This window comes from Muscardinus avellanarius, assembly GCF_963383645.1.
Source record: "Muscardinus avellanarius genome assembly, chromosome: 5".
NCBI lineage: Eukaryota > Metazoa > Chordata > Mammalia > Rodentia > Gliridae > Muscardinus > Muscardinus avellanarius.
Genome location: NC_137790.1, coordinates 130,465,215 through 130,483,554, shown reverse-complemented (window position 1 = coordinate 130,483,554; position 18,340 = coordinate 130,465,215).

Here is an 18,340-nt window from a genome sequence, read left to right as displayed (position 1 = left end):
AATTATCATGCGAGCAAAGAAAACCACACTTAAAAGAGTTTGTTGTGTCATTCCATTTACATGAGAGTCTGGAAAACATAAACTAATTTTTTTGGCAATGGGAATTGAACCCAGGGCATTCTATCTCTGAACTATACCCTCAGCCATTTATTTATTTGTGTATTTATTTATGTATTTATGTATTTATGTATTTATTTATTTATTTATTTATTTATTTATTTATTTATTTATTGGAAGAAGGTCTTGCTGGGTTGCTGAGGCTGACCCGAAACATGTGATCCTCCTGTTTCAGCCTCCCGAGTACTGAGGTTATAGGTATGCGCCACCATGCCCAGCTGAAAGCAACTCATACTGGCAATCAGAGCAAATTCATTGCCTGGAGCTGGTGTATGGATTACAGAAGGCCAGGAGAAAATCTAGGGGGAGGTACAGTAATGTTCTGTCTCTTAGCTGAGGTATTGGTATCACCTGTGTGTCCACTTCAAATGGATGAATCTTCTTGTACATAAATCATACCTAAATAGAGTTGATTAAGGAAATGCTAATCTTTGGGTGATTTCTGCTTTTATTTAGGAGAAAGTTGCAAGACATGATTCCTCTAGTTTATAAAAATGAGGTATGTATAGAACTATCAACATAAGTGAAACGCGCCCACAAGAACAAACCAAAACAATGTTGTATATAAGGAATAAAACCTAACCAAGATTAAAATTACCTTCCAGAAGGGGGAAAACGTGAAAACACAGGAAATGGACATAAAAGAATGTCAATAGGTTTTTAAAGTGGAAAAGAAATTTTTAAAAATGGTCTGCCAATAAGTGAAATTATCTTCCAGAAGCAAAATTTACACTTTTAAGGAACAGACATTTTGAAAGCAAGATATAATAGAAGAAAGACCATATATTCAGGAGGCGCAGGAGGGCCGGTATATTAATATTACACAAAATAAACCTCTACTCTATGAGTGTTACCAGAGACAGACACGGGCATTCCATAGGATGAGAAGACCTACTTATCAGATCAGGGCATCGCAGCACTAAATGTGCAGACACCTAATGATGGAGCTTAAGACACAGGAGGGAAAAGCTGATGGCTTGGGAGGAGGAATCGGCCAATCCACTGTCATTCTGAGATACAGCAACACCCCTCTCTCAGTAACTGATGGGACAAGTAAACAATCAGTTGGCTGAACGCGGACAACATAAATAGCAATTTCAAAAGCCTTGATCCAACTGACACTTGATACCCAATAACACAGAGACACATTTGTCTCCGTGTGTCAAGAATAAAAACGATTATAGGCTGGGCCATCAGGTACTTAGATGGTAAATTTTGTTATATGTGTTTTACCATAATTTAAATTTTTTAAATGGGGGGTCCAAATTGGTCTTTCTTTTCTTTTCTTTCTTTTTCTTTCTGTGTACTGGGGGTTGAACCTAGGGTCATTCTACCTCTGAGCTATATCCTCAGCCCTATTTTATTTTATTTCTATTTTGGAACAGGACCTCTCTAGGCTGCTGAAGCCGGCCTAGAGCCTCTGATCCTCCTGTCTCTGCCCCCATGTACTGGGATCCCAGGCACGCGTCGCCACACCTGGAGCAATCTATAACTTCTGAGGCCTCCTCCGACACTGATGCTCTCTGGTTCTCTGAATTTTGGAAGCTCTCCCTCACTGGGATCCCTTCTCCAGTTTCAGTCCTGCAGATACTTTTTTTTTTTTTAACCTAAATCTCATTTTCTTATTCTCCAGTTTAGACTCCTAGGATAAGCTATTTGGCCTGGCTTGTAGGTAATCACATATCACAATTTATCCTGCACAGTTATGGTCTTTTCCCCTTATTCCTATTGGCTCTCGGAATATCTTGGTTGGATTTAGGGATAAGCAAAGAGTCCTTGGACTTGACACATGCTCCATAAAAGGAAAAATTGATGGATTGGACTTTAGCAAAATTTAAAAGTTTTGCTGCATTCAAGACCCCGTTAGGATAAAAAGAGAGCCGACAGAGCGAGAGAAATATTTGCAGACTACATAGTTAACCAAGGACTCGTATTTGGAACATATAAAGAACTTTAAAATTATAAAAAAAATAATCAATTAGAAAATTAAGAAAAGACATGAACATTTCACGGAAGAGGCTATTCAGGTGATGGATCAGCACGTGAGAAGATGTTCAGCACCATTAGCCATTAGGGAGGCGCAAGATAAAAACCACAGTAAGATGTCACTGCTCAGGTGTCAAAGTGGCCAAAATGTAAGAACAGGGACGATATCAAATGCTGGTGAGGGCGCGCAGGAGCTGGCCACTCCCGTGTCGGTGGTGATGGGGATGTGAAATGGTACAGCGCTCCTTGACATTTGGCAATCTCTCAAAACGCCAAGTACGAAGCTACCGGAATACATCATAATTGCACTCCTGAGCATTAATTCCAGAGACATGAAGACTTATGTTCACACAAAAACCTGCACATGAATATTTATAGGCTCTCTTGTCATGATAGCCCAAACCTGGAAACAACCCAGATGCCCTTTGATGGAGACTGGTTAAATAAATCGTGACACAGCCATACCGTAGAATCCTACCTGGCCAAAAAAAAAAAAAAAAAAAAAAAAAAAAAAGCAACTATTGATACATGCACAGAAACCTGGATGAATCTCCAGAGAATTAGCCTACATGGGAAAAGCCAAACTTAAAAGGTAACATAATTTGTACCCTATGTAAAACATTGTATGGAGGGTATTGAATCCAGGGGCTCACAGAGCTAGGCAAGCTCTCTACCACTGAGCTACACTCCCAGCCCTTTTATTTTTTTTTATTTTGAGACAGAGTCTCACTAAGTTGAGGCTGGCCTCAGACTTGCGGTCCTCCTGCCACAGCCTGAATTCAACGGTAGCAAGTTTGCTATCTTAGTGGTCCTTATCTTAGTGGGCCCCCAGGCCCACTGGCCTTCCCTTTCCTATGGCCCCGATGGCTGGGGTGGTTTTATGAAGCCCAGGAGAATCTTCCAATCAGAGGAGGGAACTCAAGCTTTTCATTCCCCAAGTAACTTGCCTGTCATTGTCAGTCCTGGTCCCTCCTGGCCTTTCTTGAACCTGTCTCCATGTCTAGCCTGTGCTCTCTCTCAGAGTGGGCGGGGGTCTCCCGAGGAAAATGGGACTTTCTGCGTGTCTACGCTTCTTTCACAAGATCCCAGTCCCACTCTTCATCTTCTCTGTGGCGTCACTTAAAGTTACATTCTTTAAGAAGGATACGAGCTTGACTCATTACTGGGGACACTCCCTCTTCCCAGGGTCACCCAGGAAGCCAGCAGGACTTGCACAGTTCTGAAAACTTGCAGGAAGCGTCTCTGCTGTTCGGCCTACCGCTTGAGATTTTACGTTGATCTCCATTGTCCATTTAAAATGGGCAGCGACAACCGGACCATGATGACACACATCTGTAATCCCGGGGAGGCTGAGACAGGAGGGTCTCACGTTTCAGGACAGCCTCCACAACTTAGCAAGGCCCTCAACAACTCGGTGAGACCGTTTCAAAACAGAGAATAAAAAATAGGGTCTGGGGCGTAGCTCGGAGGTAGAATGCCCTTGGGTTCCAGCCCTAGTACCACAAAAAAAAAAAAAAAAAAAAAAAAAGAGCCCAGCCATGAGGGTAAAGGGCCACTCTCATCAGGTACAGACCCCATGTTTCTTCAGCCACCTTCAACCCTTCTTCCCCCAAGTGTCACCCAAAATACCAAACACCAGCATCCTCCTTAGGAAGAACTAAGCTCAACACCCCCAATCGGAAGAGGTTGTCTTTTGGGCATCAGGTTGTATTAGTAGGCTTTCCACGACTATAACAAAATGCCCAAGACAACTCAGTTTAAAGGAGAGAAGATAGCCAGGCATGGTGGCGCACGCTTTTAATCCCCGCGCTTGGGAGGCGGAGACAGGAGGATCACACAGGTTTGAAGCCAGCCTCGCTGGCTTAAGAGACCCTGTTTCCAAATAAAAATATAAAATAGGTCTGGGAGTGTAGCCCAGAGAAGGATTTCCAGGAACCCCAGTACCACCAAAAAAATAAAAAATAAAAAAAAATAATAATAATAAATAAATAAATAAAGGAGAGGAGGCTTGTCCTGGCAAAGCGTTTCAGAGATCTCCATTTGACTCCATCCCATCTCGGCCAGGTAAGTGGCAGGGCATCACGGCGGGAGTGTGTGGTGTTGAAACACAGCTGCTCCCCTCAGGGAGCTGGAAAGCACAGATAATGGAGAAAAGACAGTGATCCCAGTGTCCCCTTCGAGGGCCCCCTCCAAAAGCCCCACCACCGCCCAGTGGCTTCACAGGCTGGTCACCAGGCCTTCAACACATGGCCCCTGGGGCCACCTCTCCAGCCCACAGCTCAGCGTGACAGTCAGTGTCGGTATCCGACCCTCACCCCAGAAATCACCTTTCTGGAGACGCCCACAGCCTCTTGAACAGCCTAGGACTTCTTAGCTGCAGTCCGGAAGTGCCCAGAAGTTACTGCCCTGGGAGCAGCTGCAAGCAATATTCCTTTATCCCATCATTGGCCCCTGCTGTGGGTGCACCCAGAGCTGTTTCACGCAGTCCCCGGATGTCCCCATGGGATGGAGCCCCGGGTCCCCGGCCATCACCTGCCTGTCTGCAAGCGCACCCCGCACTTGCCGCCCTTTCCTCCTGTTGTCATTTCACTCCCCTACTGGGCGTCCCGGGCCAGTCCTCCCAGGTGGTCCTCAAATCCTTGTCTCAGGGTCAGCTTCCGGGGACCCAACCTAGGGACGGCCCCTGAAGGCTTCTGCTCTGAAACCCAAACGCTATCAACATCTCCAGAGGCAAAGGAGCCCAGACTCAGCCTTTATGTGTGCAGAGAGGCGAGAGAGAAGAAAGAAAGAAATGACCTTTTCTTCCCTCTGAGCGTGTCATGAGTGAGATCGATGTGGGCGAGACAGACGTGTGTCTTTTCACAAGGCCAGAGTTGATTGAAGGATAATAAAGTTACAAGCACTTTCATCAGGATCAACTCACCGAATCCTCCTGGTTCTGGGCAAAGCACTGCTTTATAAGAGGCAGCAACTCAGGGCCAGGCACTGCTGCTCTGTAGGAGGACGCACCTGCTCTTCACAGAGCATCCTTGCAAGGAGAGCAGGAGAAATAAGCAACACAACACGTCTTCCCACCGTAGAGCAGTGACTTGCTGAGAGTTCAGCCTGGTCCACAGCCATCTAAGGGATAAAGAAGAAAAACAAGAAGGTGTCGATGTCCCGAGTCCCAGGAGAGAGAATCGCGGAACGGAGCGGGAATCGGCAGTTTCAGCACGCCTAATCTGGGTCACGTGTCTTACAGTCTCCGGTTTTGTTGGAGAGACAGGAATATAATAACTTGCTCGAGCTGAAGGTCACCCAGTCCAACTTTGGTGTGACCAAACATTGGCCAGCAGGGTCTACTGCCCACCGTGGAGATGCTGGTCAGCTAGGAGGAGACCTTGGAAGTATTGGGGCCCACATTCGGCAGGATTGAAGCAGACCATCTCCACTGCAGCTGAGCCTTTTAGTAGTAGTAGTAGTAGTAGTGATTGAAGCCAGGGGCATTCTACCTCTGAGCTACAACCCCCAGCCCTTTTTATATTTTGTTTCAAAACAAGGTCTCAGCCGGGCGCACGCTTGTAATCCCCGCGCTTGGGAGGCTGAGACAGGAGGATCTCACAGGTTCAAAGCCAGCCTCAGCTACTTAGTGAGGCTCTCAGCAACTTAGCGAGACCCTGTTTCCAAAGAAAATATAAAAAAAAACATGTCTGGGGGTATAGCCCGGAGGTAGAAAGCCCTTGGGTTCCACCCCCAATACCAAAAAAAAAAAAAAAAAAATCAAGGTCTCGCTAGGTTGTTGAGAGTCTCGTGTCGCTAAAGCTGACCACCAAACTGTGAGCATCCTGTTTCGGCCTCCCAAAGCCATATGCTGCAGCCTCCTACCCTGTCCTTGTAGGAAAGGTGTGGTGCAGAGAAGAGAAGAGGAACCCTCGTGAAACGAGCTGGTAACAGTCTGACAAGCACTAGGTCAACTGTTTCTCTGAGAAACCCACTCTACACATGGGCCCCAGAGAGCAGAGAGACATGGCGGCCACTCTCCCTGCATTCAAATGTGCGGGCGTGAAAGTCACCGAGCTTGGGGACCTGAAGCTCTCCCAGGGCCACGAGCGGTGGCTTCCCTTTTTTCTGGCCGCCTTGCCCGGACGTTGGAGACAGAGGTCTGAAGTTATTAGTAGGACAAAGAGAAGTTGTGTTTGGTGGGGCCCCGAGAACCTCTCAAAGACATGGTCTATGTGGAGCTCTGCTCCCCCAGTTTCCCTCTTCTAAAGGCCAAGAGCTTGCAAACAGTGCAATGTGAACTCTGCATTAAAATTTTATACACTAATATATATTTTACTGAACTTTTTAATAACCCAGGGAGAAATGGCCGTAAATAATTCAATATGGTGTTGGCCCCGAGCTGAACCGTACTGCAAGTAAGCATGCATAAAATATGACACTAATATCGCATACCTTAATATCATAAATGTTGATCTTGATAATAAGCCATTTGAATTCTAGTAATGTGTGACTTGTGGTTACCATGGCAGGGTCTTGTTAAGGTTTTAAACGAGATCAACAGAACAGCCACATAAAGGCACACGTTCATCTACTCCCTGTTTATAAGCCAACCAACTGGACGGTGAATAGCTTATTCACCAATAAAAGGTTTAAATGCCGTGTATGAAGCCGTTGAATGACTGGAGGAAGTGTGTTGCCAGCCATGAGTGTTTTTATTTTTTCTCCGAGCCAGCTTTGGGATTTTACAGAAAGTCCGGCATGAGGACGAAGGTCATTCCCGGCACCCCCACAAGGAGGCCATTGTCAGAGGAAGGAGCCCTGGCCCATGGTAGTGTTCAATACGTTCCTGCTGGACGACTCTCTCAAAGGCTGCCTTTGGGAAGAAGGATTAAAACACGGAGCCATTTCCAGACCCGGTTGTGTATCAGAATCAGCTGGATAGAGCCGGGCATGGTGGCGCTCACTTGTAATCCCAGCATTCGGGAGGCGGAGACAGGAGGGTCGCAGTTTGCAGACAGCCTCAGCTACTTAATGAGGCCCTTTGAAACTCAGTGAGACTCTGTTTCAAAATTAGAAGGTTGAAAATAGAGTTAGGGGGTTTAGGAGGAAGGTAAAAACACCAACTGGCTTATCAGAGACCCCTGTTTTATTCGGACCCAGCCCCTCCAGAGAGTCAGCCGGCCTTGGGTAAAGGGACCTACAGCCACGCGTCTGGAGAGTTGCGCATAGTCCTGATTGGCGGCTGAGTCACGTGGGGGAATCAGAGGTACTGATGTTTTATAGGTATGGCGATTCTCTCGCGACATCTGTACTCTCACGATGTTTGGAGTATCTGGGCACCTGGGGTCTCGCGATATCTCCGCTTCTGGCTTCCAGGGTTCCGCCTCCTGTTCCTGCTGACCTCACCTGGAGGAGGGACCCGATTTATCAAAAATAAAGAATAAAAAGTAGGGCTGGAGGGTGTAGCTCGGAGGTAGAATGCCCTGGGTTCCGTGCCTAGTACTGCAAAACAAACGAACACAGATTGCCAAGCTGGATAGAGTTAGATTCTCCAGATTTGCAGCCCAGGAATCCCCTGATCTACAGGAGGTCTCCCTTCTTTCTTTAGGTTGATGCAAGTATTTTATGTGTATAGTCTTAAAGTTGAAAGAAACCCTGTAGCTTACCGAATCCAACCTCTAAAACCACATAGCAAGGTTGCAGACAAGCTAAGACTTTAATTCAGTCTGCTGATTCTCAGACACAAACCCCAATTCTCCCCACTAAGTGGGTGCCTCCAAACTGGGCCTCGGACACATTAATCGAATTAGTCAAACCACCTTTAGTTATAAGTTAAATTGGCAAGCCAATTTAACCAAAAAGTTACGTGGCTTCAGAAATTGCCAGATCCTGAGATTAAAACCGTGTTATTGGGATTTTCCCTCTTCCCCTCCTGTCAGCTCAGCTTTCTCCTTGCCAGCAGATGCAGCCACCGGTAAGCTCAGACTTCCTTCCGGGCTCCCCTCCTCCCCGTGGAAAGTAATTCAACACATCACTGTTGCGTTGAAACAAGCCCAGAAGCAGAGAGCAAACTTCTCATGCATTTTTAAGATGAAACAGGTAGACTCGAAGAGGCCTCGGGCTCATAGCAGGAGGCTGGGTTTCCCCCCGTGCGGCGGGGGATCCCAAGGGCCCTGGGAGGGAGCTCCATGCACACACTCTCCAGTGGGTCTGCGCCCTGAAATGCTCTGAACATTTGAATTATTCAGTATTTGTTCTCTTGATAAATCTAATCCAAGTTATAACTCTCCTGGGGCAAGCAGGGCCTGGCCCTTTGATCATCCTTTGTGTAGAAAGACGGGAAGGACCCTGCCTCCCCTTCACCTCAGATGGTTTGCCAAGCTGGGAGCTGCCCTCCTTCCCCATCCCTCTAACCCTCTGGCTGTGAGGTAGTGTTGCATGCACCGTCTTTCACTTCTGTTCCAGCCTGGGTTCCATGCTCTTCCCTTTATCTGGAATGTTCTTCGTTAACCTTAGTTCAAATCTCACTGGAGCGGTATGTCCCTGTTAGGCAGGAGCCTTAGGCAAGCACATCCAGTAACTCAACCTGGATGCGTAAAGGAATTTTAAGTGCTCTTATCTGCTTCTGTAATCTGCTTCATGCTGCATGGTATGAGGATGCTGTCTTGGCCACAAGAGAGCATCTGAGTAAGATATGATGTCTGTCCTGAATGAACACCTGGCGTCTGTCAAACAATGTAATGATTTTTTTTTTTTTTTTTGGTGGTACTGGGGTTTCTGGAAACCCTTCTACCTCCAGGCTACACTTCCAGACACCTATTTTTTTATATTTTTATTTGGAAACAGGGTGTCTTAAGCCAGCGAGGCTGGCTTCAAACCTGTGCCATCCTCCTGTCTCCGCCTCCCAAGCGTGAGGATTACAAGCGCGTGCCACCACGCCTGGCCAATGTAATGATTTTATAACTACGAAATCCTGACTTTTCTGTACCCCCCAACTCTGTAACCAAGGGGTATAAAGGCTGTTAAGTGGCCACGCCGGGCGTGGTGGCACACAGTTGTAATCCCCATGCTTGGGAGGTGGAGACAGGAGGATCACACAGGTTCGAAGCCAGCCGCGCTGGCTTAAGAGACCCTGTTTCCAAATTAAAAAAAAAAAAAAGTATAAAATAGGTCTGGGAGTGTAGCCCAGAGGTAGAAGGGTTTCCAGGAACCCCAGTGCCACCAAATAAATAAATAAATAAATAAATAAATAAATAAATAAATACTGATGTTCAGGGCAGCAGCGTTCTCACAATTGCTGTTTGCCCCGGCTAGCTGGTATAAAAGGCAGGGCAGTATAGTGGGTACTGTCTCCAGCTGGCCAGTAAATAAAGTGACCTCTTTGGCACTTTGGAGTCTGGCGTGTCTCTGTAGGTCACCTTGCATCCTCACCTTCCGGAAAGAAGATTTCCACCCACACAGATGGGGCTGCCCGCCTCTCCTCCCGTGCTTCCCTGACATAACCGCCCCAGCTATGCTGTATTAACTGCTGATCTATTGTCCCAGCCCACGCCCAGCCCTGAGCTTCTGGAGGCAAAACGCCAGCTGCAAAATTCCACATCCCCAGCACCCAGCACGGAGGGAGAGTTCAGTAAAGGCTCACTGGGTGTGAACTTTTCACCAGGGCATTTGCACATGCTCTCATGGATAATCGAGTAACCAGTGTCCAGGTGCACAGGAAACCATCCTTATCAGCCTCATTCCACTGTCGAGATGCAGTGATGCCCAAAGGCACTGGTTCTTGAACCCCCATCTCTTTCCCTTTAGCTCAGCTCTTCTCAGCTTCTGAAATGCACCCTGCTACTTGAACATTTTCCTAAGACTTTGAAATAAACACAGACGAGGCCTCTGAGTTTTCTGGGTTCAGGAGACTACCTGGGTTCAGGTCCCAGTTCTGCAATTTTCTGGGTGGTCCTTAGGGAAGTTGCTTGATCTCTTCAAACTTTAGCTTTATTGTCTGTAAAATGGGCTTAGTGAAGGCACCACCTTATAAAGTCATGTGAAAACTAAGAAAGAGAAGGCATGCAAAGCTTAGCACGCATCCTGGGTCAGAAGAAGAATTTTTAAATGTGGGCTAGCAGAAACAGGGTAAGTTGATTAACCCAATCATCCACGCTAACTCACAACCTTTCGAACTTCTCAGGCCTGTGGATAATTGGGAGGCTTTTGTAAAATGCAGGTGGTGATGCAGGAGGTCCGGAGTGGGGCCCAAGATTCTGTATTCCGGCTTAGCTCCCGGGTGAGGCCTGCGCTGTGGGTCTGTGCTGATTCTGTTGTTGTTGTTGCTGCTGCTGCTGCTGCTGCTGCTGCTGCTGCGACCAAAGTACTTGACAAGACTTGGCTCATGGTTTTGAAGGCCCAGTCCATAGTGGGCCAGCTCCAAGGCAGAAACATCATGGTGGCCCCGCATGGTGAGGAAAGCTGCTCCACTCCTGGAAGCAGGAAAGTGAGGAGAGGAGAGAGGAGGAAGGAACCAGGGACAGATACAGTCCCAAGGCCATGCCTTCAGTGGCCTACCTCCTCCACCACACCCACCTGCCTGGAGTCACTGCCTAGTAATCCATTCAAATTACTAGCCCATGAACGCATTGGTTAATTAATGGATTGATCCATCTCACTGTTAATTAGGTCAGGGCCCTCGTGATATAACCATTGTACCTCTGAACCTTGCTGTGCTGGAAACTATGGGAGCCTTTAGGGGACATTCTAGATTCAAACCGAAACAGGGTCCAAAAACCCCTTTTTGGGTAGGAGGCTCCAGGCCAATTAGGAGCAGGACCCTGAAAGGCTGGGGTCTGGCAGAGAACAGTGGCAAATAATTTTGGAATCAGGGGCTCCCACCTTCAGAAAGCTGGGGAGCTGTCACCAGCTTCTCAGATTGGGACAGAGGGACAGGAGTGGAGGGGAGAAGACTCCAGCCTCTCTTCTTGGGGCCTGCTCTCCCATGGCAGACAGAGCATTATCGCCCTTCCAACAGCTTGACAGAGGTGAGTGGATAGGTGTGTGGATGGATGACTAGGTGAGTGGGTGAGTGGGTGGGTAGATGGGTGGATGGATGGATGGATGGATGGATGGATGGATGGATGGATGGACAGGTGGGTGGGTAGATGGATGACCAGATGAGTGGGTGAGTAAGTGGATGAGTGGATGGATTAATGGATAGATAGGTGGGTGAATATATGGGTGGATGGATGACTAGGTGAGTGGGTGGGTGAATTAATTAATGACAGGTGGGTGAATGGATGAATGAATGGATGGGTGGGTGGGTGGATGGATGGATGGATGGGTGGATGGATGGACAGATAGGCGGTGGATAGATGAGTGGATGACTAGGTATGTGAGTGGGTGGATGAATGAATGGACAGGTGGGTGGGTGGGTGGGTGGATGGATGGATGGACAGATAGGCGGTGGATAGATGAGTGGATGACTAGGTATGTGAGTGGGTGGATGAATGAATGGACAGGCGGGTGGGTGGGTGGGTGGATGGATAGATGGAGGGACGTTTAGGTGTTGGATAGATGAGTGGATGGATGACTAGGTGAGTGGATAGGTGGGTGGTGGGTGGCTGGATGAGCGATAGAGTGGATGGATGAATGAATCTGAGTGTAGATCAGTGAGTGGATGGATGAACGGCATCAAAGAACACAGCAGGGAATGAGGACATGGTCCCGAGTGGGGCACTCATCCCTTCCGTAGACTGCAAGCACCTAGCAGCAGAGACAGTATCTGAGCCACCCCTACGGTCCAGTGCCTCGCACAGGCCTGGCATGTGGCAACATTCAACAGGAGTTTGTTGAATGTGTGCGTCAGTGAGAATTATGCGCGCCGGGCAGTTTTGAGAGCTCGGCTAAATTTCTTCCCCTTTTGGGCCTCAGTGTCTTCTTGTGTAAACCAGAATTAGAAAGACCTGCCAAGAGCCTTGGTGCTGCAAAAGGGAGGTTGTGCTTGGGACACTGGCTCAGACATCACTTGGTGACAGAGCTCTGGAACTACCATCCTCACTCCCCCGCGCAGTCACTCTGCTCGCTGATGCATTGCATTGTTTTCAAGGACATTATCTTTTCAACCCTAAGATAGGTATTGTTATGATTATGCCCATTTGACAGATGGGGCTGTTGAGGCTCAGAGAGGCTTCGTGACTCTGAAGTTGGACAGATTAGGGTCAAAATCCTGGCTCTGCCGTGCAGACTTGAACAGGCTGCCTCATTCTCCGAACCTCTCCAAGATGTGAAAATCAAATTATATAACGCGTGTGAGACGCCTGGCACACAGGGGGTGACTCCTAGAGGCTGCCTTTGTTGCCCAAGACAGGAAGTTGCAGAGATTGAATTCTGTTCTCTCTACCCAATGCTGATGGTTTTGAGCCAATTAAGAGGAATGGTTGAAGTTATACTTAGCATGTGGTGTAAGGAAGATTTTTTAAGACACTGTGGAACCTGTAAGATTTTCAGAGCGCTGCGGCGTCCCTCAACCCCCGAGGTGAGGAGGTTCCCTGGTTATTTGTGGCTCTGCCACCCTTTAAACGGCCCGGGGCCATTTCTTTTCCGCGCTTGCCCCCTGGTGGTGAACATGGGGACCGCAGGCTCCCGCCAGCGTTCCCTGCAGGAAAGCCCGGCTCTTGACCACCTCGCGACGCCCTCTAGTGACTGTTGTTAGCATTTCATCCCTGCTCTGCAGGGAAGCAGGTGTATATGCTAAGAAAATATTTTTAAATGTCTGGGAGGGACCTGACTGTCTGGCTTTAACACCCACCGGCTGTGTGACCTTGGGCATAGCTCTTAACTTCCTTACATGTTAGTTTTCTCACGGGCAATGTGGGCATTACATCTATCTCAGATAGTTTTTGCGACAAATAACAAATAAAACACCTAATTCAGAGGAGATGCTCCGTAAAATTTAGCTCCTCTTTTCTTCTAATAAAATAAAATTAAATAGCATTTGATTAAATTATTCCAAGCAGGAGACAGTAGGATCACAGGTTTAAAGCCAGCCTTGGCAACGTAGTGAGGCTCTCAGAAACCTAGTGAGGCCCTGTTTCCAAATAAAGAAATAAAATCAGGCTGGGAGCATAGCTTGGAGGTAGAATGTCTCTAGGTTTACTCTTTAGAACCAAAAAATATTCCAAACAGGATTGTTGGTTTTGTAGCAAGTTAAATATCTTGATAGAATGGGGCAGAGGGGAGGAGGAGGAGAGCAAAGGGGCCTGGGGCACAGCTGAGGAGTCAAGAAAGCATTCCAGATATGGGCTGTGACCTTGAGGAGCGACCTCTGCTTATGCTGTCAGTGCACAGACACATGGAGGTCAGAAGACACAGCAGAAAGGAGAGGGATGTGCAGATAAATGGGAGGGTACATGGGTGGGTGGGTGGGTGGAGCAATGGATAGATAGGAGGATAGGTGGATGCATGAGTGGATGGACAGGTCAGTGGATAGGTGGGTTGTTGGATGGATGGATGGGTGGGTGGATGGATGGATGGATGGATGGATGGATGGATGGATGGATGGACAAGTCAGTGGATAGGTGAGTGGTTGAGTGGATGGATGGATGGATGGATGAATGGATGGATGGATGGATGGATGATGGATGGGAGGATGGATAGGAGGATAGATGGGAGGATGGATGGATGGACAATGGCAAGTGTTCTAACAAGACCAGAAAGGACTGTGAGATGCGCCAGTCAGGGAGGGTCTCCTGGAGGAGGCATATTCAACCCTACCTGTGCAGGGCACTTGAGAGGTAAAAGCAAAACAAAATGAAACAACATCAAACACTTTCCAGCTCCGTCTCAAAACAACTGAAGCAGCCACGCTGGGCTTTGATCCTAGAATCCAATTTTTATTTTTTATTTTAATTTTTATTTTTTGGTGGTACTGGGGATGGAATCCTTCTACCTCTGGGCTACACTCCCAGACCTATTTTATATATATTTTTTTACTTGGAAACAGGGTCTCTTAAGCCAGGGCGGCTGGCTTCGAACCTGCGTAATCCTCCTGTCTCCGCCTCCCAAGCGCGGGGATGACAAGCATGCGCCACCACACCTGGCAGAATCCAACTTTTTAATGGATGCACAAGGATTTTATCAAGATGTCCATTCAAGCTTAGGATAATTGGTGAGGTGGGTGCTATGTCGGTCGCCAGCACAGATTCCATCGGAGTACAGCTGGGATTGGGACGCTCACATCAGGAGCAGAGTCAGCTTTCCAGAGAGTGAGAGGAGAAAGAGCAGTAACTGAACACAAAAACAAAAATTTATTTTTATTTATTTATTTATTTATTTATATTTATGGGTGTTGGGGAGTGAACCCAGGGGTGGGGCATTCTACCTTCGAATAACAAAGAAGAAATTTAAAACAGCTGCAGGAGCCAGGCGTGGTGGCACACGCTTGTAATCCCAGGACTTGGGAGACTGAGGCAGGAGGACCACAGGTTCGAAGCCAGCCTCAGCAACCTAGTGAGGCTATTAGCAATTTAGCGAGACCTTGTTTCCAAATAAAATTTAAAATAGGTCTGCGCATGTAGCCCAGAGATAAAATACCCCTGGTTCCACAAAATACATACAGACATACAGACATAAATACATACACACATACATACATCATACATGCACATACATACATCATACATATATGCATATATCATACACATATACATACAGCTGCAAGGAAAGGAGAATGTTCCTTTACTTCTATCCATCTTGGATTCATTGGTTGGATCCCTACAAATTATGTTAACAAACGACAGATTCACAAGAGAAAAGCAAACCAAAGTTTACTAATGTGCGCACCGTAGAGTACTCAGTGATAACTCCTAAGGGAGTTCAGAACTTGAGCTTAGACCAGGCATGGCGGCACACACCTGTAATCCCAGGAATTGGGAGGCTGAGACAAGAAGACTGCAGGTTCAAGGCCAGCCTCAGCAACTTAGAGAGATCTTGTCTCAAAAAAAAAAAAAAAGAAAAAAGAAAGAAAGAAAGAACTGGGGTATAGCTCAGAGGTAAAATGCCCCAGGTTCAATCCCCAGTGACATACACACACACACACACACACACACACACACACACACACACACTGAGTTTATAGAGTATCTTAACAAACAGCAACAATTTTGTAGAGAAGGGACAGGTCAAAGGAAAGAGCTCAGAGCTTAAGGGAGGCAAACTGTGGGAAGATGGATGCACTGGGGAGCTAGTGGTAAGGAGGAGCTTTGGCGGGATGTGTAATGTGGATTCTCTGGCACTATGTCCCTCATCAGATCTTGGAGTTTGGAGGCTTTGCGATTGTAGTTGCTGTAAGAGTTGGATTTGAGGCAAACCGAGTTTCTGCCCATTCGTCCATTTGGGCTGCTTTCACAAACTGCCACCCGCTGGGTGGGTTACAAACAACACGAATGCATGGGCTTCTCAGTCCTGGAGATGGGAAGTCCAAGGTGAAGGCTGGGGAGTCAGCCTTCGGCATCGGGTGAAGGCCCAATTCCTGGTTTAGTCGTTTTCTTGTTGTGTCTTCACTTGGCAAGAAGGGAGGACTCGGATCCCGTCAGCCCCCATCACGACACTAATTCCATTCATGAGGGCTTCGCCTTCTGAACCTGCTCACCTCCCAAAGGACCCATCCCGTAATCCTCTCACACGGGTATCCACAAATGAATTTGAGGGAATTACAAATACTCCGCCCATAGCAATCCCCTTTGGGACTGAGTATAACAGTAACAACAACAATACTAGATGTAGAAGTCAAGGGCAGAGGCGATCTGGTTGGACCAGGATTCTGACTGTAACAGAAGTAGATTTTGGGGGGGAATATAAAGTTAACCTCAGAGATCATATCAAAATATGATCTTCCTTCTAGGGTGGAAGGAAGTGAGGAGAAAGCCCTAGAAAGAATCATGTCCTTTGGGAAAGTGAAAGCACACTCATTAGTCCCGTTGGCGTGTAGTGATTATCCAACACAGCTGTAACGTGTTTCAGAAGGCTTACACTGATTAGTATGGGTACCTTGAAGCGCTTTCCCAGAAATTATGTGCCAGACGGACTTTGGATCACATATAGAAACCTGGGATTGGCTGGGCGTGGTGGCGCACGCTTGTAATCCCAGCATTCGGGAGGCTGAGACAGGAGGATCGCGGTTCGCGGACAGCCTCAGCTACTTAGTGAGGCCCTCTGCGACTCAGTGAGACCCAGTTTCAAAACAAAGAATAAAAATATTGGGCGAGGGGGTGTAGCTCGGAGGTCAAATGGCCCTGGGTTCCATCCCCAGACCCGGAAAAAAAAAAAAAAGAAAGAAAGAAAGAAACCTGGGATTTTCAAACCTGGCCACATCTATCTCAGAGATGCGAAGGTGGACCCTGTGGAATGGGAGAGCTTTGAGGGAGTCTTTTGAATTCTAGGCAAGAAGGAAAAGCAACGTTTACCTGGACATCCTGCCACAAGACTCAGGTACATGGTTGTCTAAACAGAGCCCACGAGGAGTGATGGAGGGGGTGCTTTAGGGAAAAGACCACACTTCTTGTGAAGAGCAGAGGTTAGGCCATCTGAGGACAGAGCTATTTCTGCCCTGTCTCCTGTGTCCTATTGCAATATATGGCTATGTTTGGTGCCAATAAATATGTATTGAATGGATAGGTAGGTAAATGAATAAATAAGCGAATTCATTCATACGTGAGCTGTAGAGATGTTTGAATGACTATATGAACCGATGAACACCTGGTTCAGGGGCTGATCGAGGTTGGGGAGAACTGTCTGTCATTGGTCTTACAACATGGCTGCTGTTCTTGTTTCTCTCTTGTGACCCAAGCCAGAAAAATCCACTAGAAAAGCATAGAGACCCTTTGTTTAATCTCTTGAAATTTGGGAATAATAATACAGAGTCCTCTTTCAACAATGAGGTTTATGTTGATGTAACAGAAAAACTGTAGATGGGGAACTCAAACCTCCCAGAAAAAAAATAAGGTTGAGGGATTAATAATGTATGTGACTATGTAAAACTTCTGATATGCATTTTACATGACCTCTAAAAGAACACAATAATGAGAGTACTGTTCAAAAGGACACCCGCTGTTTTAATGGCTTTTGAAACATTTTAGGTTAGTAATGATGGACCCAATGTAATTAATTCATGAGAAATATTTTCAGGATCCTCCTTCTCTGAAATTTCAAAAGGATGCCGAGAGAGAGAGAGAGAGAGAGAGAGAGAGAGAGAGAGAGAGAGAGAGAGAGAGAGAGATTCATTTCTATATATTCACTTGCCTTTGCTCCAAATACATGGGCTTCTGAGAAACAGCAATTCTCATCTGTGTCATCCCACACACAAATGCTCAAAGCCCATCTGCCATCCTGACTCAGGGTCCCCATGTCACGACTAGAGTAACTGGCCGTTTGTCCTGCCTCCATTCCTGTAGCTCCTGAGTGTGGACAAAGGACCCAGAGGTGGAGCCACATAGATCAGCATGTTGAACTAGGGGGTATCAAGTTGGGAAGAACTCCTGTATGGCCCCACCTACCTGACATGGTTTCGAGGAGATTTCCTGGAGCGAAATGGATGGGGGAGGCTGTTTATTGCTTCCCTGGTCCTGTGTAGCAATTCACATTGTGACTATCAGAAAATCGTTGTTCCAGAGAGACTCTTACCCCCAGGCCAGATCACCTCGCTCACCTGCCCTGAAGGCTTTAGAGTCTCCTCTTACATGGGAACCATAAGCAAAGCTCTCTCTGAGGCCTGCAGGACTCGGAGCTCGTGGCTTATAATACTCTCTACTAACGGATTTGACATGCCAAGCTCCATCTCCCACCCCTACCTGATGCCAGGGTCTTTGAGTTTTCTGTCCCCTCCGCCTGCAATACTTTTCCCTGAGAGACACCCAGTTCTACAGTTTGCTTCTCAAATGCTACTGCCTTAAAGATCCTTCTCCAACCAGGCCTATCTAAAATATCACAGGCCTCCTGCTTCATCCTCTCAGTCTGATTTTTTTTTTTTTTTTTTTTGCTTCTTGGCAATGATTGGTTAATTTATTTATTGTCTGTCTCCTCAACTAGAGGAGAACATGCATAAAGCAGGGGCCTTGCCTGTCTATGCGTTGGTATTTCAATGGTACTGGCAGCAATCGTAGGTTAGGACTTGTAATAGCTACCCACCGCTGTGTAACAAACTATCACAAAGATGATGACTTAAAATGACAGACGTTTATTATCCCACAGTTTTTGTGGGTCAAGAATCTGTGCA